Below are 22,988 nucleotides of genomic sequence, written 5' to 3'. Positions count from 1 at the left end.
GTTGTTAAGCATGTCATGTGACTTCCAGATGGCTTCCTCTTTGACTTTGACAGATGTAGGATGTGAAGGTTGCAAATGACAATGAATGCAGTATGCTGTGATGTCCACAACTATAAAGGCCAGTTATAAGTCTTCTTGTTCATCATCTTCGTAACTTTGAATGGTCACTGAACAAAGCATCACTAAGCAAGGATTATGTGTATTGTATATAGTATGTGCTCAAGGCAAACACCTGGCTTCTTTCAAAGTTCATTTTTCTTTGAGGCCTAATTGCCATCTTAGATGGGCCTATCCATTGTTCCCCATTCCTCTTTTGAAGTCTGATCATTTCTATCTGCCTGATATCCATTGTGGTATTTTCTTTACTGTTTTGTGTGTTCCAAATAAACTCTACTGTTGTAAATAGTACCATTGCCACATTGTGTTGAGGGTGGATTTATAATCTGATCACATGCTTCAGTAGGCCTAGACTTCCCCAGGGTGACCTACTGTATTGGGCTAAAGCTGCCTTTGCATTTCTCAGCTAGCTAAAACTGGAGAAACTATTGCCTTTCTTTTGCCCTTGGTCCCATAAGGGGCAGAAAAGAAGACACTAGCAGGAAATGCTGGCTGAAAGAAATTACTGCTGCATCATCCTGAGCTGATCCAGTTGAGTGGGGCAGGTCTGATGGTAAACACAGCCTTCATCAACATCAGCATTTTAGCCATTGTCTATCCACCGCAGGATGAAGGCCTCTTCTGCATGTTTCCAACCAATATGGTCCTGAGCTTTCTTTTGCCAATTGGGCCCACAATACTTGCTGATGTCATCGATCTGTCTTGTTTTAGGTCTGTTTCATGGACGCTTTTTATCAAGTGTGATCCATTCTATGACTGCTTTGGTCCACTTGCCATCAATTCTTCTTGCTATGGGACCAGCTTATTTCCATTTCAATTCTTTTTACTCTCTTGATGATATTGTATACTTTCGTTTGTTCTCTAATCCATGTGCAGGTCTTTTTATCTTGTCTTTTTTTTTTTAATTGAAATTTTTTATAAATTTTAACCAAAAAAAAAACAAAAAAGTAACAATACAACAACAACATAGACAAAAAACTAAACAAAACAAAACAAAACAACCCTTCCCCTACCCCCCCCCAGAACACCCACTCCCTCCCCCCCCCCGGAGCTTCCCAGAGCAGAATATAGGCTTAATTAAAAAAAAATAAAATAAAAGAATTATATGAAAAAAAGAGTATAACTAAGATATATGTATGTATATAAAAATAAAAGTTATAAAAAAGCTAAATAATATTTTTTATATCCAATTTAAAATTGTATAAAGTTTATCCATTTATCCCAAACAGCAAAAAATTTCTCTTGCGATTGTTCTTTTTAAAAAGCCGAAATCTTTGCCATTTCCGCCAAATAAGACACTTTAAAAAACCATTCCTGCAAGGTAGGCAAAGATTCCTTCTTCCAATATTGTCCTACTAACAGCCTTGCGGCTGTAATCAAATTTAACATCAATATAACCTCCTTTGTGTCACAATCAGTAACTATACCTAACAAAAATAATTGTGGGGTAAATTTTACCCTCCTTCTAAAAATTCTCTGAATATTCCACCATATCTTAATCCAAAAGGCTTTTATATTTCTACACGACCACCAGATGTGATAGTAGGTGGCATCCAAACAACCACATCTCCAACATTTAGGCTGTAGGTCAGGGTACATAAAAGACATTTTTTGTGGGTCAAGGTGCCATCTATAAAACATTTTGTAGAAATTCTCCCTTAAATTCTGTGCTTGTGTAAATTTAACATTTCTCACCCAAATAGTTTCCCAGGTATCCAATAGGACTGGTTCACCAAAATTTTGCGCCCATCTAATCATACAATCTTTAATTAATTCTGTTTCTGAGTCCAATTCCACTAGAACCCCGTAAATTCTCTTAATATGAGTTAGTCTTTGGTCCTTCACTTGCTTAATAAGATTTTCATCTTCTCTAAGAAAACCCACCTTGCGATCCATCTTCCATCTATCTACTAATTGCCTATATTGAAACCAATATTTTCATGTACTAACTCTTCCAATAGTTTTAACTGCCAATTTTGTCCATCCCATCTAAGTAGCTGTGTATAAGACACCATGTCCATTTTAACACCTCTTTTTATTCCTTCTATCGCATGCCAAGGTATAGCCCATAGTGGTACTTTAAAATCACTTTTATAATATTTTCTCCAAACCCTAAGTAAAGAAATTCTTATAATATGAGATTTAAAAGCCCGATCCACTTTTTTATTAAATATTAAATAGGCATGCCAACCAAAAAGTAGGTCCCATCCCTCCAAATGGAGTATCTCAAGGTTTGTTAAATTTACCCAATCACTGATTAATGTTAAAACCACCGCATCATAATATAATTTCAAATTCGGTACCTTGAGTCCACCTCTCTCACGGAAGTCTTGCATGATTTTAAACTTAACCCTTGGCTTTTTCCCTGCCCAAATGAATTTATTGATTCCTTTCTGCCATTCACTTAAGTTAATCTCGTTCTTCAAAATCGGTAACATTTGAAACAAAAAAAGAAACTTGGGTAGAATATTCATTTTTATCACTGCAATTCTTCCCATGAGAGATAATTGCAACTTCTCCCAATTCCTCAAGTCTTTCTGTACACTAACCCACAACCTTTCATAATTATTTTTAAACAATTTTGCATTAGAAACAGATAACATCACCCCCAAATATTTTACCTTATTGACAATTTCAAAACCCGTCAGGTTAGCCAAAGTCTGCTTCTCCCGAATAGTCATATTTTTAGGTAGGATTTTAGTCTTATCAACATTAATCTTAAAACCCGAAACCAAGCCATAATGATAAATCAACTGCAATAACTTTACTACAGAGTAAGTAGGTTGCGACAAGGTAACCACCAAGTCATCCGCAAAAGCTCTTAACTTATATTCTTTTTTGTTAACTTCTATTCCTTTTATTTCCTGCGACTCTCGAATTTTAATCAATAGTATTTCCAGTGTTAAAACAAACAACAACGGTGATAATGGACATCCCTGTCTAGTACCTTTCTCTATTGTAAAAACCTCTGACAAACCTCCATTAACAATAAGTTGTGCCGTTTGTTTTTGGTAAATTACCGTAAGAGCTTGTAATATCTTTTCACCAAAATTCATCTCTTCAATTACTCTTAACATAAAATGCCAATTCAATTGATCAAAAGCTTTTTCAGCATCTAAAAATATCAGCCCTGCAGAAACTTGGTTATTCTTGTCTAGATATTCTAATAAGTTAATAATTTGTCTAGCATTATTTTTCATATACCTACCAGTTATAAACCCAGATTGGTCTTTATGCACAAGATGATGCACAACCCTCATAAGCCTATTTACTAAAATTTTTGCAAATATCTTATAATCAACATTTAAAAGAGATATAGGTCTATAATTCTTTGGTAAAGTAGGATCTTGATCCTCTTTTGGAATCAAAGATATAAAAGCACTACGCCATGAGGGAGGAATCTCTGAACCCTGTAAAATATCATTAAAGAGATCACCTAATGGTTGGATCATCTCTTCCATTAAAGCTTTATAATAAACAGATGTCAACCCATCCGTACCCGGTGCTTTCCCTGGTTTCAATTGTTTAATTGCTGTCGCAATTTCCTCCTTAGTAATTAAACCATTAATTTCCTGTTTCTGATCTTCTGTCAGTTTGGGAAGGCTGGCCTCGCTTAAATATTTATTTATATCTAAGATTTGCACATTCGTAGATTTATATAATTTCTGATAGTAATCTAAAAAAGATTTCTTAATCAATTCCTTCTGAAACACTAATTTGCCCTTATAATTTATTTTGTCTATTATTCTCTGTCTCTGTTTCTTTCTTAATTGGTAGGCCAGCCATCTCCCTGGTTTATTAGCATTACAAAATGTATTTTGTTTCATAAACAATAAATTAGTTGCGGATTGATCCGCCATCAACATATTGAATTGTGTTCTTAACAACTTTATAGATTCTTTAGTCCTTTCATCTAAAGGATTTAAAATCAAAGACTTTTCTTTTAATTTAATTTCATCTTCCAATTCTTTACGTTTCTGAGTCTGCTTTTGCCTATGAAAGTTATTCATTTTTATCAGGATCCCACGCATGAATGCTTTACCTGCATCCCATACCATTGACATTGAAGTCCCCTTATACATATTTAAAGCAAAATAATCCTTTAAACACTCCTTTAACTTTTGAACATTCTTTTCTTGTCTGAATAAGTTCTCATTCACCCTCCAAGATCTTCTCTCCTCTTTTTCTTGAATCAGCTCCATCCAGACTGGACTATGATCCGTCAGCGACCTAGGAAAAATCTTAACATTCTTTACTCTATTATATAAGTCCGTTGTAATCAAAAAAAAGTCAATTCTTGAAAAGGATTGGTGTCTATCTGAAAAGAAGGTAAAGTCTCTCTCCTCTTGGTTACATTCCCGCCAATAATCCCTTAATTCCCAGTCCTCTTTCATGTCAAAAAAGACTTTAGGTAATTTTGCCTGTTTAAAAAGAGGAGAAGAACCTTTCTTGTCCCTTTGTATATCTAAGACACCATTCCAATCACCCATTAATACCACGGATCTATAGTCCAGCAAAATTATTTTTTGATGTAGCAGTCTATAAAATTGTTCCTGTTGCTGATTTATAGTCCCACTATAAGTATTTTCTTACCATATAAGCCAAGTTCAATCATCACGTATCTTCCTTGGGGATCTGATTCTACCAGACAAGCTGGTAAATTTTGCTTCACATAGATAACCACTCCCCCCTTTTTCCCAGGAGCAGAAGATACAAAATGAGATCCCAGGCGGGCGTTAACTAAATATTTTTGATCTTTAAGTAGAATATGAGTTTCCTGTAATCAGATAATATCATTATTATATTGCTTTAAGTAGTAAAATATTTTCTTTCTTTTCTGAGGGGAATTTAAACCGTTAACATTCCAGGTCAGGAACTTTGCCATCTCCCTTGGCCAGGAGCCTGGAGAAGACTATCTGGAGGTCTGCCATTGCTGTATGTGTTGCAGAACTCTTGGGTCTTGCTCCTCCCACCGGCTGTGAAACACTTTCCGAAGAAGATTCTTTAATCTCTTTCTTTTGTTGCTCCTTTTCCTTGCGTCTATGTGCTGCACGGGTCATCCTCTGCTCTTTAACCTCTATTTGACGTTGCCCTTCAGCTTGCCACTTCCCAGCAGAGATCAGACCTAATGCTTCAGATTGCTGTTCCAGCTCTTTACCACTCAAGGGTAAAGCTTCCGGTACGGGGCGGCGGCGATGGCGGATATTTTGTAGCCGTCCAGCTGGGAAGGTGTTAGAGCCACAGAGCACAGCGTGCATCAGCTGGCCCGCGGCTCGGAATCCCCTTCCTGGGCAAAGGGAAGGGGTAGAGAACGCAGGAGTAGAGGTAGAACCCCTGAACCCCCTCTGGATTTTTTCCTAGAGGGGGTGGAAGGAGTGTTCCCTCGGAGCTCCTGCTGATCTCCGCCTCCCAGCTGTTTTTGCTTCTTCGGAAGCAAAAGAAACTGCCGCTTCTATCTCCGTGGTTACAGGGTTTCGGTGAGTAACTTTAGAAGCGGACAGAGTGGTTTAAAGGATTTTTTCTTATATAGTTTAGTGCTTTATTTTCTTTTTCTAGTTAGTTTTGGTTATTTCTCCTTTGTTCTTTTTTGCTGGCACGGAGAGAGAAAATAAGATGGCGTTTTGAAAGTGTTCGGCTTTTTTTTTTCTCTCTCTCTTTCTTTTTTCTTTGTCTCTTTGTTCTTATTTTTCTTGGAAAGTATTGGATCTAAATGATTGCTTTTGATTTTTTTGTTTTTGGCTTTGGATTTTTCTCTTGATTTCTTCTTTTTTTTTGGAATTTGGAACTCTAAGGATTACAGTATTTTTGTTTTTTTTTAACTTTTATCTCTCCCCTCCCCCTTTTTTGGGGGGAGAAGGGAAGAGAGAACTGCATTTTAAAAAAAAATGGCTTCAAAGAGACAAACGCCTTCTATACTACCTAAGGTGGTTTCCTCTCACACAACTTTAACTGTACAACAACAACAACAACAACAACCTAAACATGTACCACCGACCCAGCCACCACCCTCTCCTCCTCCACCAGGCCTGTCTGCACAAGAGATTAAAAACATAATGGGAGATGCTGTATCTCAAATTAGAGATGAAATGAAGCAGCTTGTTGTACAGATTAAATCTGAAATCAAAGAGGAATTAAATGAAATGAAGGACTTACTAGAAGATAATAATACCATTTTGCGGCAAGATATAGTTACAGCTGTATCAGGTTTGGCTTCGGTGGTGGTGAAGCTGGACTCGAGAGTGGGGGAAGTTGCTGATAAAGTTGATTTTTTTGAGGACAAATTTCAAGACATGGAAAGTAAGATGGAGACTTCACAAGTAGATAGCCTTATGTCTCAGTATAGGGAGATGGAGCACGCCCTGAGGATCAGGGGTCTCAAGGAAGACATGAATCAAGATCTGATGGAGATGGTGCTTAGTGATCTAGCTGTTGCTCTGAATATGGATAAAGGAGAATTACGCAGAGAAGTGGAAAAAATTTATAGAGTTAATTCTTGGATCGCGAAGCAAAAGAATTTGCCTAGAGATGTTGTGATTTATTTCACAAAGAAGTCTCTGCGCAATGAAATTATACAAGCTTTTTATAATAAGAGATTCCAGATTGCTGCCCAAGATGTTATTATTTTAAAGGAAATCCCATCCAAAATCTTAAGAAACAGGAAAGACTTTGCTTTCTTAGCTAATGAACTTAAAGCAAGACTGATGCCATTCAGATGGGAGATCCCAATGGGTATCGCTTTGAGCCATGCGGGGATGCGTTACAGGTTGAATACGGTTGCTAAAGCTAAAGAGTTCTATAATACGGTCCTGGGTGCAGGCTCAGCTTTATCTATCTTGTCTTGTAATGCTGAACATGTACCTTTCCATGGCTGTTTGTGCCACTTGTAGCTTTTGTATCGATTGTGAGATTAGGATTCACATTTCACTGGCATATGTTAGAGCACATAGCACACACTGATTGAAAACTTTTCAGTCATAGGGGGAGATTGTTCTTGAAAATTATGCTTAGCTTGCTGAACGCCTGCCAACCACATTTAACACAGCATTCAATTTCCTTTATTATATCACCTTCTATTGAGATCTGTTGGCCAAGTTATATGTAGTGGTCTACTATGTCTAGTTCTTCTCCAGATATATATATATATTTCTTTCTTTGATGAATTTATTAAACATAACCTGGTTATGAGGGCCGTTTTTAAGGGTGTATTGGCATGTGGAAAGAATAGACCATAATCTGCCATGCTGGTCCAGTGCGGGTTGGCAGATGTGATCGATGTTAATTGGGGTATCATGGCCTGTTTGCCTTGGGAGACCCTTCTGGACATATACATGTCTGGTGACATAGCCTACAATTTCATTTACTCACACAAGCCCCTTCGCCTCATCAAGGCCCCGATCATAGAAGGAGAAACACAGACCTATCTAAAATACTGCTTTGGGGATGTTTGCTTATTTTATTACTTAAATGCATATCATGTTTACGTATAGCGAATCATAAACCTCTGTTACCCTCTGCAGCTCACGAGGTTCCTTTGTGCCATCCCCTCTGTTTCCTATATTCTAGCATCCTAAGGTTTTGGCAGAAGGGGCATGATGACTTAGTGATTAAAGACAGTGAGCTTGTCAGTTGAAAGCTGACAGTCCGGGTTCAAGACCCACGTGCCACACAACAGGGTGAGCACCTGTTACTTGCTCCAGCTCCTGCCACCTAGCAGTTTGAAAGCATGCAAATGTGAGTAGATCAGTGATTCTCAACCTTTCTAATGCCGTGACCCCATAATACAGTTCCCCATGTTGTGGTGACCCCCAAGTGGGTGTGGCCACCAATAAGAGGGAGTAGGACAGCTAGGGAAAAGGGAAAAAAATGGCGGACAGCATGGTTGGGTGACCCCCGTGAAATGGTCATTCGACCCCAAATGGGGTCCCGACCCACAGGTTGAGAACCACTGGAGTAGATGAAGAGGTACTGCTTCAGTAGGAAGGTAATGTGTGTCTCAGCATATAGTTATGCTGGCCACATGACAACAGAAATGCCTTCGGATAACACTGGCTCCCTTGGCTAAGAAACGGAGATAAGCACCGCCCCCTAACATTGGACACAACTGGACAGGGGAAACCTTTACCTTTACTTTTAAGGTTTTGGGGGAGGGGAAGGCAAGTAGATGTAATTCTAACAGAGCGTTGATTGAAGCTACCAATCTTAAAAATAAATATGATGCAAGAGGTGGTTGTTTATAGCACGACACCTTCCTAGCAATGCTCTACATTTATTTATTTATTTTAAACTAAAATTGTGCAAGAAAAGTAGTAGGCAACTATGGCACATCTTACATCCCTCCTGTGTGTTCTCCAGGGTTGGTCTATGAGCCAAAATTTGCTCTAAGCCCTTATAAACTTTATGCAGACTTCTTATAGTTTCCAAGCACTCCTCCATCTCGACAGACAAAATTCAGCAATGCATAATGAGATTGTATAAGGTCAGCCTAGGAGCCAGCAAGTCACTTTACTATTTTTTTTAAATGGCATGTTAAATAAGATTCAAATATTTTAAATTCAAGTAATGTAAATAGATTGACCCAATGTATTTCAGCACTGCTTTTTTTGATCTTTCCAAAGACTCTCTAAAATAAAGCAATTTGTCAAATATAATTTGGAATGATAACATTTATCCATATACGGTATTTATCAAATTCTTGTTGGTTTTGGTGGGAAAAAGGTTCTGGTAAAAGGATTCCCAAGAAAAGCACCGACAGCCACTGGACCCTCCCAATCACTTCTAAATGCGAACAGGTACACGCCTATCACAGCATGCTAAATATAAGGATGTTTTTGTTGGGCTGTTTTACTGTTCAAAGCTCTCCCAGCAACAGCACCATCCCACTCCAATCCTATTTTCACACTGTCATTTTCTTGGCAATGTCATTAATCCTCGCCATATTATTAGAGCAAGATGCTCAGTATTTATGTATTTTTTTGCTCTTTTAAAAATAGGAGAAATAGACTTAAGTCACACACAGAATCTAAATCACCCTAATGGTACATATTTCCTGAAAATGAGACAGCAAGCAATTTGAGCATGGTCACACAGCAGAAGCTGTATCTTTGTCATCCTTCCCCGTAGATGGAATTCTGCTGTAGATCTTTGTATATCATGCATCAGCCTTTATAATGACTTATGCACTAACGAGCCTCATTTAAGCTGAATTCATAAATAACTCTGGAACGGCTATGTATATGAATCAGATTCCAGCATATCTTTATATATGTGTGTGTATGCATCTATTTATCTTTATTATCTTTATTGCATAAGCAATCATTCAAATGTGATAAATGTCCTGAATTTTTCACTCTCGCTCCTATCAGTCGTGCTTGCTGAGGCTGGCGAGCCCTAAGAGCATGAACAGCATCTGGTTCCACATCACAATTTGCTCATTTGTAGTCCAAAGCTTAGCCCAGGGGTCTTCAAACTTGGCCCTTTTATGACTTGTGGACTTCAATTCCCAGAATTCCTCAGCCAGCATGTACGCTGGCTGAGGAATTCTGGGAGTTGAAGTCCACAAGTCAAAAAAGGGCCAAGTTTGAAGACCCCTGATTTAGCCAAAGAGTCCAGTTTAGTTTAGTTTAGTTTAGTTCAAAATTATTTCAGCTTTAAAGAACTTAAATTGCATCTATGCAGTGATCGGACTTCCTAGTATAAGTCTGGAAGTCTCTTATCTTCTACTTGTAGATGAGTTGCAACATTCATTTTTACGCCACTAAGTTGTTTATCTGATTCATGCATTATCCTTAGCCATAATATGGTTTGTAATTTCAGCTTAGCGCATTGTGCGAAACCAGACTTTGAGATTTATGATGACAGTTTATGGCAATGCTGAGTGAAACTAGCCAATTATCGTTTACTCAATAGGCTTTCAGAAATAATGGCTGAATGTAATGCGTGAATCCATCATGTTCTTACATTGAATCCCTCTGAAAAAACTGCCCTGCTGTGTTTCCTGTAATGTTATTAGTCTGATATTTTAATTCTTTTGTAAAGTAGAACGTAAAATAGTTCAACAAGACTTTTGCTGTGTGAGCGTTTCAGTGAATTAAGTATCCTCCAGATACTGGAGGCTAATGCTATCCCCTGACTCAGAGTAAACCTTTGCCACACAACATCTGTAGTTAACCCATTTCCTATGTAGCATCACGTAAAAGCTTTCAGTATGAAAAGTCATTGCTCACTGGCTGAACGCATTTACCAGTTAGGTGAGATAACAACTATTTTTACTATATTGGTTACTGTCAGCTCCTCAAGGTAGCTCGGACAGGAAGCCAAACCATGCGTTCGGTTTACTGCTTTTATTGTAAGATTATAGTAACAGAATCTGGCAAGTCTGAAAGCATTTCTCCCCTCTTCTGGCTTTACTTCCCAGAGAACTATGACTCCTTCTGAAATGCTTTCTCCACCCCCATTCCTTCTTATTTAACTGTGGTTTAGGCTGCGGTTCCTCTTCTCGTCTTCCGGGGTTATTCTGACAGCCCATTAGAGTTATTAGAACTGATCTTTTCGTACAAAAAACCTAAATACTGTATGCTAATATTACATGACTGCTTAATCCTAATGTGATGAAACATCACTCCACTAACCAAAAAGAATAAGCTTTTCCTTCATGCCTGCCAGGATTTGGGTTGTTTTCCCACTGTGATTCAGAGTACCCGGTATGTTATAAAAATTGAAATTAGGATATCGTGTTTTATTTCAGGAAAGTTAGTATCTACTGAAAGGGAAAACATTTTCTCTTTGCTGTGTAATTGTATGGAGGATGTACAATTGTACAATTGTACGGAGGATGTATGGAGGATGTACAATTTCAGTAATCATTGAAATATCTAGAATCTAGCACCTACAGCCTTCCACATTATACCATTGGCCAATTCTTTTCAACAAGAAATATACATTTTCTATTACATTGTATTTCTTTGCATTCACTAGTTGAGCGTATTTTGTTTCATGAGAAACCACACTTGTGAAATCAGGGGTCGCTCTTGCAATAAAAAGTTCTTTTTTGAGTAAAGTTTAAAAGAAAGCTGGCAAGGTTTAACAGCTTCTGGCAGCATGGAAATACATCTTAAGCCTACTAATTACCTGAAAACTACATCTGTGGCTGCCCTCTGAATCAAAATTGTATTGCATACTTTTTTTCCAACAGTAGAATATGCCTGCCTTTAGAAGTACTTTAGAAAGCATGGGAATTTCCAGCGTCTGGAAAATGTGTCTTCTTTTCTCTGTCCTTCTGTCAGTTCTTCGTAATGACATTTATCACTTCTGCTAGCTTTTAATAACATTAAGCCATCTGCTATGCAGTGTTTCTCAACCTTGACAATTTTAAGGCATGTGGACTTCAACTCCCAGAATTCCACAGCCAGCATTGCTGGCTGTGGAATTCTGGGAGTTGAAGTCCACATGCCTTAAAATTGTCAAGGTTGAGAAATACTGTGCTATAGTAAGACGGTTACTGAGTGAGGCCTTTCCTGCAGGTGTTCAAATCCTTACTGATTCCCCTCATATCCCCACATCTATAACATATGCAGGCTAGCTTATTATATCAGGAGGAATTATTAAACAAAACAAGGAATCAGAGTCTGGAGGCATTAATATATAATGATCAGTAGGTGCTATGATTTATTTCTCTGCTCCCTGGAGTTGGGGCTCTGTGCCAATTCACCAGCTTATTGATTTTGTCTTGTCTGTTCTATTCAAGCTGCCAGTATTCTTTTTTTTAAAAAAGCAAAATAGATGAAATGAATTTAACAGCTACTACTTGGGAGAACCATCTCCCTCATATACATACAGGTGTAAACTCTGTGAGGCTTCTTCCATTTGCTTCTGATTTACTGAAAGAAGAATATTTACAAATATACTGTTTTTTAAAATGATTAATAGGGTTTATGTCTGAAAGGCTACTGCTGTGTTCGGACAAGGTAGCCAGAAGCAATCTTCTCCGGTCAGCTCAGGGAAAGGCAATTAGAAAGAGGTTTTGCATCTCTGATGTGTGGTCAACATCCACTGAGAAGCAAACCTCTTCTTTCTTCTCTAGACAACAAGGAAGCACCAGACCTAGAATGTTGTCGCTGGTGAAACAGGACTAGTTGGAGAGGAAGCTGGCATTTTCTTCACGGAAGTGCTGCACAAATTGAAAAAAGAAGGCTTCAAAAGTACAAAGTTGCTCTAAATATCTATTGCTTGAATCAGGCCTTCCTTCCTCACTGTCCACAAACATTCCAGTCTTTGGAAAGCTTATTCTCTTTGTACAGCCGCTGCCTTCAGTGATTTTTATTTTTAGCCTCAAGCAATTGTCTCAACTCTGTTTATGTTCATTCCTGAAGGTTTTCATTTTAATAAAAAGAAAACAATGCAATTAGAATTTAAGAATGTTTGTTTCCAGTTTCAGCCCAAGCAATGTGGGCTGCCCTGGAATACATTCTGGGGTGTTCAGTTTAGGTTTTTTTTTTCAAATTACTGCCTACCACAGCCTCTTCACTAATGTAACGGCACTCAAGAGCTCGATATAGCTGCCTTCATTGTGCCCCACATGACTCATCCATTGTGCACTCCGCAATGTGCAATTCTAATTTTCCTAAAATATCCATAGTTTATCACCCTTTTTCTATAACCTTGATTCCTCCTCCCCCGTGCAATGAACCATCCCTATCTTTACTCTTTTAACAATTCTGTTTGCTTTTTTATTTATGGAAAGTTGTATAGCCTTAAAAGCTCTTCCTGTTCCCGCTGAGGAGACAGTGTGCTTGCAGGCAGATAAAACTTGCTAAACTTTTCTGTTAGCCAAATAACAACCAGCCAGGGAATGAAACAGACATGGTCTAGCAATGGTCCAGAAGTCAGCTGAGGTAGCAAAGGAGTTCCTTTCCCACATCAGAGGATTGAAGAGTATAGTAAACCTAGGGTACAAATTGGTCCATAGTCAAAGTAGACAGTTCTAGAGGATAAGACAAAGACTCTTGCAGGTAATCATAGATACACAAAAGGTAAATGTGTTGTTTCTAACACTGGGTCCTCTCCAATTGGACTGCTTAATTTGGACAATAACGATTCCTGAATAGACAGTTACTCCCAAGAAATGTTGCCCTGCATTCGCATGCTTCTAATCATTTCATCCCTTTCATCTTCAGTCTCCTAGCACCCTCACAAACCTGTAGAAATCAGGGGAGACCTGACTGGGATCTTGGATTGCAGGTGTTCTGGTTCTTCCTTTCTTATCCTCCTGGGACCTGGCCCTAACAGTCACTAATATGTCCTCTAAGGAAGAGTCCTATGACCACCATCACAACAGTATTTTGAAGTTGGCTGTAAAATTATCTTTACTTCTGCAAACCTAGAGGAAAAAAACACTGTGAGTCAAGCAGTGCGCTCTTCAACTGGCCAACAGGAAAATACGGATAGTCCTCAACTGATGACTTTTGTTTAGCAACCATTACGATAGCACTGAAAAAGGTGATTTACAATGGATCCTTGCGCTTAAGACAGTTGCAACATTCCCATGTTCATGTGTTCACCACTTGCAACCTTCTCGGTTGGCTCCCCACAAACAAAGTCAATGGGAAAGCTGGCAGGAAAGGTTGAAATTGCAGTCCCATGGTGTCTCATTTAACAATTGTGGTGATTCACTTAAAAACTATGGCAAAAAAAAAAAAAGATTGTAAAATTGGGTCCTCCCACACGATGCCTTATTTAATAACTACATCACTTAACAATGAATTTGCCCATCCCAGTTGTGGTCATAAGTTGAGGATTCCCTGTAAACCAATTGTTATTGCACCGAGTAATGATAGTTCTTGGAGTCATACAAAGCATTCCAAAATGAAAGGTGAAACAATAAATTGTTAGGGATTCTTGAGTTTTCAATATGTGTTTTGTCCATTTGTCTGGTCAGTTTACAACAATTCTGAGCTGCTGTTACAAAGTGAAGGCTGCAGCCATCAAGAAGACAGTTATTTAAATCTATTTCCAGCACAAGGCATAAGATAAGTATATCACAAACAGAGAAAAGAAGAGGGGGAAAAAAAGCTTGTAACCCTTGTATAAGCAATACCTGAGATTAATTTGAGATGATGGAGCCTTACATGCAATTAATTAAAGTCCAACACTATTACCCAGTCAGTTGATTATTATTAAAGTCCAACAATATTACCCACCCTCATCAGATGTTAAATCTTATATTTGTCTCTCTCTACTGGGAGTATTCACTAAATAGTTTACTTTGTAATTCTTTAGAATTATAATGCTTATTTATTTAAGCAGTGTTACTGCTTAGCCTGCAGTCCCAAATGTAGTAGCATTTTGCCTAATCTATCCTAGTGTAAACTCAGGAAGGCATATGCAAACTCAGGAAAGTTGGTTCTACCTTTTGATTGCTCTTTAATCTACATTTGGTCCTTTTGAAATAATTTTGATATTTTAACCTATTCAACTCAGAGATCAGAGTAATACATTTTGTACTCCCAATGGGTCGAATAGAGGGATGAGAAATATCGGGAGAGGGAAGATTAAACTAGTTAAGATATGTGTGAGCTCACTGATTTCATTCTTCATTCTTCCACAACCATTTGTTTTTTTTAAGAAATAAAGAAAATAAGTAACAGCCTGCTATATATACTCAGTTCAAGCAGATCAAAACTAGCAATTCGTTCATTATGATTTTATGTACTGTTCAGATATTTAAACAGAATAATCCAAGTGGAGAGGTACTAACTCTCTAAATTGTTACACTGATTTCATATCTAGAATGTAAAAACCAAAAGTATTTCATTATATCAGCAATTGCTACTTCGGAAGGACAAAGTGATCTTAAATAGGGATGGTTGAAATGCTAAAAGCCTTGATCCATTTCTGAATACGCGAACAACTGATTTTTCAGCAATTGGACTTAACCTCTCTCTGAACTAATTCAGCTTATTAATATACCGATAAAAGAAGAAAGTAAACAGCTCTTGAGTGTGTATGACTCATACCAAAAAGAACATTAACAGCACAGTTGCCTTAGTATTGACCAATAAATTACTTTCGATGGAAGAGTAGACTATTGTAAAGCAAAGGACTGCTATGAAATAATCATATTTTTGGGTTTAGTGATAGCTATTATTTCTGCATTTTGAACTGTTGAACATTCAAGATTAATGTGTTATGGGAATAACATGATTGATTACCCCAAATGTAAAGCTTGCTAGGTTCAGGGACCAAAATATTTATGTCACAAAAGTCAGGGGACATATCCAGAGCTCTGACCAGAAATATAACCATATGTGAAAGAGAGATAATAACAAAAGTTATAGTTACTTCTAAAAATATTCCTTAGCTAGCCTTAAATTGATGGGGTAACATATTTTACCCATCAACGTTATATCATAAAAGGTCTATTGCTGACCTCTGAAATTTGTTTCTTGAACTGATCTGGATTCCTAAGCTCCCAATTTCTTTTCACTTCTACTCTTCAGATTATGCAAACTTAATATCCACATTCTGCTTTATTCCAGAACAAAGACATTACTCTCATAATGTTTCTTTGGCATCTGTGGTATTGATTTAAAGAATTGATGAGAGAGAGAGAGAGAGAGAGAGAGAGAGAGAAAAGCAGCCTGATATCTGCAAACTCCATATCTTAGTTCTGCAGACCTCGGCAATATCTGTCAGATATAGTAGAGGTGGCACTGGAGTTATAAGAAGTTTAGTGATTGATAGACTTGTGTTAGACTTCCTTCATATTAATTAGACATTGAGTCTAATTTGGTGTTAACACATCTGTTACACTGCCTAGGGTATTTTTTTAGTGTAGTTTACTAATTTATCAAGTGTAAAAAGCTGAGAAAATGCCCAAAACAGCCTTGATTTGATTTGTACCTCCTGACTCATAGAAATGGGAAAATATTTTTTTGATGTTCTAAAATCCTGATGAACTAGAAATATCAAACTGAAATCCTGACAGTCTAACAGAAGAAAATTGTACAGAGGTTGTATCCAAGGGGGCTAGAACCAATCCTTCCACACACACAGTGGTGGGATACAAATAGGTGAACAACCGGTTCTCTGTGTGTATGCCATTTCTGGAAGTCCGTTCTAGGCCTGGGCAACAAAAAATTAGCTACCGGTTCTACCAGAACGGGTCTGAACCGGCTGAATCCCACCACTGCCCGCACAGTATGAGTTTGAGACCTTACGTTCCATTTAGACTCTGTATGTGATTAAAACTAAATTTTTACAGGACCACTCAGGAAGACAAGCATCTTTCCGAAAGATTGGTAAGGAGCCTTTTAAAAGAGTGCCTGTGAATAACTCTTCAGAACAGAAATGTCTCAATCTGTATGCAGCTGAATTGCAAATGTTGCACTGTTTCTGTGTATTATCTGAATAACAGAAAAAGAAAAAGAAAAATTTGAGCATTCACTGCTGAAGAAGGAAGGTAATTATAAGGATGGGGTCAGTATTCACTTGAATATCTTGAAGAGGAAACCCTTTTTTGGCATCTTGCTTCCTTTTAAATTATTCTTTGCTATCCCAAGAGAAAGTGGAGGCTGCGGGTAATTTTACTATAAAGGATGGGGCTGGAGCCAATTCTAAATTAAGAGAAATATAGTGCATTTTTCCAGATCTACCTGATTAAATTATGGTAGCTGAAAAATTCAATGAGACAGGCAGAAAAAATACCTCTACCACCTAAAGAAACAGTTGAACTATGCCTTATTTTTCCAACTGTTTACTCTGGGTAAAATCCCTTCATCTAATAACATATGAGTATGGAGCAATCCTTGGTGTTGAAGTCCACACATCTGGAGATTGAACAAGATTGGAAAACACTGCTCCAGAAGATTACATGCCTGCTTGATGTTGCAATGCACTATGATTGTTATTCACCATTCAAACCATTTTTCCTCCTTTCCATGTATATCTTTAGAATAGTAGTATATTCCATTCTTGCACAGTCGTAACCATCTACAATCTGCAGAAAATAGCTTCAGCATATTGGCCATATCTGATAAGAATGCAACAAACTCTGATTTTTCACATCCTTTATCCCAACTGGGATCTCTAAACTTCTTGCTCAGTCATTCCAGGAAAAAAAAAAAACCTTCATGCCATTGTTGATATTTTTGTACACCAAATGTTCTTACAACCAAGGCATGCTAAATTATTCAGGAACAACATAAACTGCTTCACTGCCTGTTTCTTAGCTTGCAGCTTCTAATGGGCTCTAATTAAAAGCATTCGGTCGATTAAGAAAGCCAGTCTGACTATTTGTGATGGATGCCCACATATTGTTACAATTAAAAATGAACTAGTGTTGGCTAGATTGGTGATTATAAATGATCAGGACTTTGACCAAGTTAAATTTAATTATTGTAGGGTTCCTCTCTCTTTTCTCTTTGCAGAGAAAGGGGTGATGAATAGCTGGGAGCATGTGGTAGTTCCACTACTTTAAAAGAGGTGGTGATGGTTACTGAAACTGTTACTGAATTCTGTCATACTGGACCATTTTAATTTCCATTCTTTTCTTTTTAAAGGATGTTCTTTGAGAACAGCCTCCAGAAATCTGTACAGTTCCCATCTCACCTGTTTTGAAGCATTTAAAAAAAAAACTGGCTTTTTCCTCAGGCCTTGGTTTGAAATGGGAGATATGAAGGCATAATTTTATTTTCTTAATGGTTACTATTTTCTTATTTTTTCTAGTATATTATTACTGTTTTTAAATTCTGGGAAACTCTCATAGTCATCAGGAGTTGAGTAACCTAGAAATGTAATAAACAAGCAGTTGTAAACTGTCCTTTTTTTGGTGCTGGGTTAACTGTTTATTCTAGTCTTGAATTCCTGTTACTTAACCTCACAGAGTGTCTCTGAACTTTATTTCAGACAATATTGGGATTCATTTTGTTTCACTGATTGAATGAATTTGTTTGATTTGTAGATTGGTTATATTGTTGTGAGTCTATTTGCATAAAAAGCTGAGATGAGACATTTAAGAGTCCAGCAGTTGTGCAAATTAGAATATTACATACTTCAAAAACAATGTGGGCTGAATATTAGTTATACCATTTAGGATACATTGTTGTAAATCTGAACAGAGCGTTAATTCTCTTCTTACTAACATCAAGACATTGAAAGTGAGCTTGGGACACTTTTACAAGAATAGGCCTGCTCCAATCACTTCACCTCTGATTGTTTTAAAAAAAACTTTTCACTCTTCCGATTAAAGGGCCTAGCATGGCTAAGCCATCATCCCAGATTCCCTACTCTTGGAACAAAGTCACCATCAATTTCTAAATATTCATTCATCCTTTTTTGGCAACTAAATATTTCATTTTAAATTATTTAGTTGGCTAGAGATGTTCTATTAGAAATGAATTTGAAGTGTTATTTACATGGGAGTGTTGATAGGTTATGAATTCATCTGCTCCAGTATTTATTTATTTGGGGTCCAGGATCAAGTCATGCTGACTTGGCTGTCTGAATAGATATTCATAAATTGTGAACGCTACCCAGCTGATCCTAATTTCTGAATGCAAATGAAATTCCCCCCCAAATTAAGTTGTGCTAAATAATATACATCTGTGATTAGCACTGATTGATTAATGGCTCCTGTTCTTAATAGCTGAAGCAGTGGTGCTCAGAAAAGAAGATTGCTTTTGGCTAAAGCATTTAAATAGTCACTAATAGAAACTGATTGGGTATCTGGAAGTAAAATCAGCATGTGTTATTTTGTAAAACTAAAGATCACTCCCCGATGGAGAATAAAGTGGCATTTTAGCCTTCCTTGTTCAAATTTACTTCCTTACTGAAAGCAGTTATATGTTGATAAAGATTATAATGAGAATGTATGTTGATAAAACTTTGATGTCTGCTGAATAAGTCTGATTATTGGTCAGACAGATGTTAGCTCTTGGTGTTTATAGTAGGGGCAAATGATGACATAATGTCACAGTGGAAATGACATATGACATCATTACAAAGTATGCCAGAAGCCAATGATGGCCTCTCAACTTTAAAATGCTGCTTTTCAGCTGATCACAAATGCAGGAAAATGAGATGCTATTAATGTATTAGCAGATAGATTACACAAGAAGCCTCACCATTTAATTTTTTTCTATTTGGAATTCTCTGATTTTTGGTGTTTGCTTTTAGGTATATTTCTGTTGATTTTTGGAAACAACTTCAGATTTTGGTGAAAAACTGGGCTATCTCAGAAACAGATGAATGCTTCCCAAGATGGAACTCTACAATAGTTATGGAAAATAAAGTTACCTTAATATGGATGTCTGAACATAACAGCCAAACTTTAAACTGAGCAATGGTTTATTCTAAGCAAAGCTTGTCCTTCAAAGTACAACTTTCCTATAAATCTAGGCAGAAACTCAGTCTACTTCTCTGTTTCTTGGGAATGACAGACCTCACAAATAGTAGTTGAGAGCAGGAGAAACCTACTCAAAAATACTATCTCCAGTGACCCTTCAAACATCTGATTTATTTCCATGACTAAACAGGCTGCCTTCAAGTTTAACACTCCACAATTTGGGTTGAGAAACTGAGGCAATTGTCATTTTAGTCATATTAATTCCTAAGTGGTACATGCATATTTTCTGACAAAATCTTTCATTTCCTAAGCTAGAATCCGTCATTGTCCTGTAAACCACTTGATTACTTTGCTACTTGGAGAGACTTACTGCACACCATGTTTTCTACCAAGAAAACTTCCAAAATTGACATTTCCCACAAATTACTTGGAAACAAAATCCTCCTGCACCTCTGGACCAGTTAATTCTTTCTCTGTTTCTTCTACCTCATGTCTTTAGTTCTGATAGACAGTTAAGAATATCAGCTTGTGTTTCTTGTTCTAGATCTCACATAACAATAAAAAGGACAGCCAGAAAATCTTGGGTCAAAAATCAGACATGAACCATCAATGACAACAGCATGACCAAGGTCTAGTTCAGAGTTTAGGCAAAGGCTTCCAGTGTATGTAATAAAGTTCAGAACCGTTCTGGTAATGGTTATATTATCAAATGAAAAATTAATTGTGAGGAACAGTCTAAGCCTGGCTGTAGGGTTGTGATTTCAGTATTGAATGGGTCTAGACAAAAGTTTTTATCCAGACCTCGTGGTCTCCAACAGTCACATTTGGGCTGGATTGATTAAATTGTAGTCGTTGGACTACTTCTGAATAGATCAACAGTCCAAAAGACTATTCCTAAAAGTCTAGCATCTCCTCTCTGACAGCTGACTTGGGGAAGTAAATGGTCTTGTGGATTTAGTGAATATTTCCTTTACAATCTGAATGCAGGGCTGGGTGGTGGACATTTTGCTAAGACTTTAGAATTAGGCCCTAATTCCTTAGGATTGGCATCCTCAAACTGTTTCTTCTCAAACAGCTCCTGTTACTCTTTTAAGATTAATCTGAGGGAACCATGAGTTATCTAGTTCCTATAGGTTCCTATACAGAGCTATGGGTGGAATATAGCATTGGTAAGGTTTCCTTTCCCCTTCAGCATTGGAGACCTTCATCTAGTAGAAGAGGTAAGGATAAACCAGTAAATGCTGTGTTAATCCTTTAAGGCAGTTTTCTCAACCTTGGCAACTTTTAAGAGATGTGGACTTCAACTCCCAGAATTCCTCAGCCAGCAGCCAGCCAACTGCTGACTGAGGAATTCTGGGAGTTGAAATACACATCTCTTAAAGTTGCCAAGGTTGAGTTATGATAGCCTATCTATATTTCTACTCCAAAAAGGATTTGTACCCTTGCTAATTAAGCACTACTTTCAGCATGTATTGTAAATACTACTACTACTACTACTACTACTACTAATAATAATAATAATTTAGTATATGTGCATCAAATCATGATTTCAAATTGATTCACTGTCATGAAGCAACGACATGGTTTTTCCTTTATCATTTCATTGCATTTGTGGAGTTTTGCCATTGTTTGTTAACAATTGAGTTAACAAACTGAAAATGTTTTGGGGGTGAATTGTAATTAGCAGTACTGATCATAGGCATCAGTTTTCTTAGCTTAACATATGATCACCATAAGGCTATACCAGGAGTCTTCAAACTTGGCCCTTTTATGACTTGTGGACTTTTGTGACTTGTGGAGTTGAAGTCCACAAGTCACAAAAGGGCTAAGTTTCAAGACCCCGGGCTATATCATTAGTTCCAAAAGTGATAACTGAACTGCTGCAGTTGAATTAAAAGGCCTATCCTATGTTTTCCACTAGAATTATTTTGTATAATATATTGGGGGCATAATGTCCTTGAATGTAAATCATGAAGATGCACAATTACCTGTCATCCTTGCCTCTTATATAATATTATACCCTTATACTTTGACAGGTATTTTGCTAGTTACAAATTAATCAGGATGTGAATGCTGGAGCAATGGAATAAACTGGGTGGATTTCATCAGTCCATGAAGTAGTATGCAAAGTAACTTATGGCTGGTAATAAATTGGTAATAGCCCTTCTGTGTTAGGTGCACTGGTGGCTCAAATCTGGTCTAGGACACATCTGTAGCTAATTTGCAAGCAAATGGAATAATTAGCCTATCGAGAAGATAAAATTACATGGCATATAATGTCTTTATCATTGCTGACCATAATCATCTTGCAGTCAATTACCAGAATGTTGATGCCATATTATTACCTTCCATGTGTTGGACCATAACTTCCAAATTCTATAGTGAACATGCTGGCTGGCAATTCTGAAAGGCCGGTTTGATCTTTCTCTGCTATTAGGCTTTCCTACATTGTGTTTTGCCACTGATTTAATAAACACTGTAAAAGGAGGACCGCAAATTAAATTCTGCCATTTTCCAAGAGCATCTTCAGTATAGCAAACTAAAATCATTTTAGCTTGGGGGAGAGTAGGACAATTTATGAGATAAACTTGAAATACAGAACCATAAAAACTACTATTGCTTTCTGTTGCATTTCCAATATTTTTTTTTAAAAAATGCAATACTCCAAAACTCCAGTAATAACATTCAACCAAATGTTTATATATTTTGTTGCACTAGTATTTAGTTTGCAGAGCATTTGTGAGCATTAATAATATATTGCAGGTATGTGAAAGATATAACTGGAATATATAACATGCATTTTTTTTCTACGCATATGAAAAGCTTTGTGGTAATGAAGATTAGACAAACATCTTTGCTATTGTGATCTTGAAATAATACAACACTTTAGAAAATAAGATATGGTTTTTAAATTTGATTAAAGTGGTGGTAGAACTGTCCAATTTGAAGACAGCAGGTGAAACTTTAGTACCATCTTTATTACTGCTGATATATATGTTTACTGTTTAAGATAGCACAGAAATTGAATAGAAGAAGACAGGAACAAGGATTAATAATTCTTTAACATGTTTATTAAGACTGAGCTCATCTTAAATTATAGACACAAGGCATCAAAAGAGGCTGAGAAGATTCAGCCTTGAAAGAGCTAACAAGCATCATGAAAATTACATCTTGACTTTTTTTCAACACTACAGAATGATTATCATTGTTATGATGATTAAGGAGCACACCATTTCTGAAATATGTTTAGTTATGAATGAAAATGGCCAGAAATAATTGCACTGACAAAAAAAAGCATGAAGTACCGAAATAATAATCGGAACTATGGATGTGGTGAAAGAGAAGAGACTGAACACCTTGACATTGATCACCCAATGGCTGTATAAACCCCTCATCCTGTCTTGAGAAATTGGCAAAGAAAAATGAGCCAGTAGTTTAATAAAAGTATCTTCCTTTCCCCACTGAAAACTGCAGAGGGGAGGTATAGGAGATGTAGAATAGACAGGGACAAATCTGTGCAGCATTTTATTCT

This window comes from Crotalus tigris, unplaced genomic scaffold (assembly GCF_016545835.1).
Source record: "Crotalus tigris isolate CLP2741 ecotype Arizona unplaced genomic scaffold, ASM1654583v1 scf7180000019070.2622420, whole genome shotgun sequence".
Lineage (NCBI taxonomy): Eukaryota > Metazoa > Chordata > Lepidosauria > Squamata > Viperidae > Crotalus > Crotalus tigris.
Note: the sequence above shows the minus strand (reverse complement) of the source record.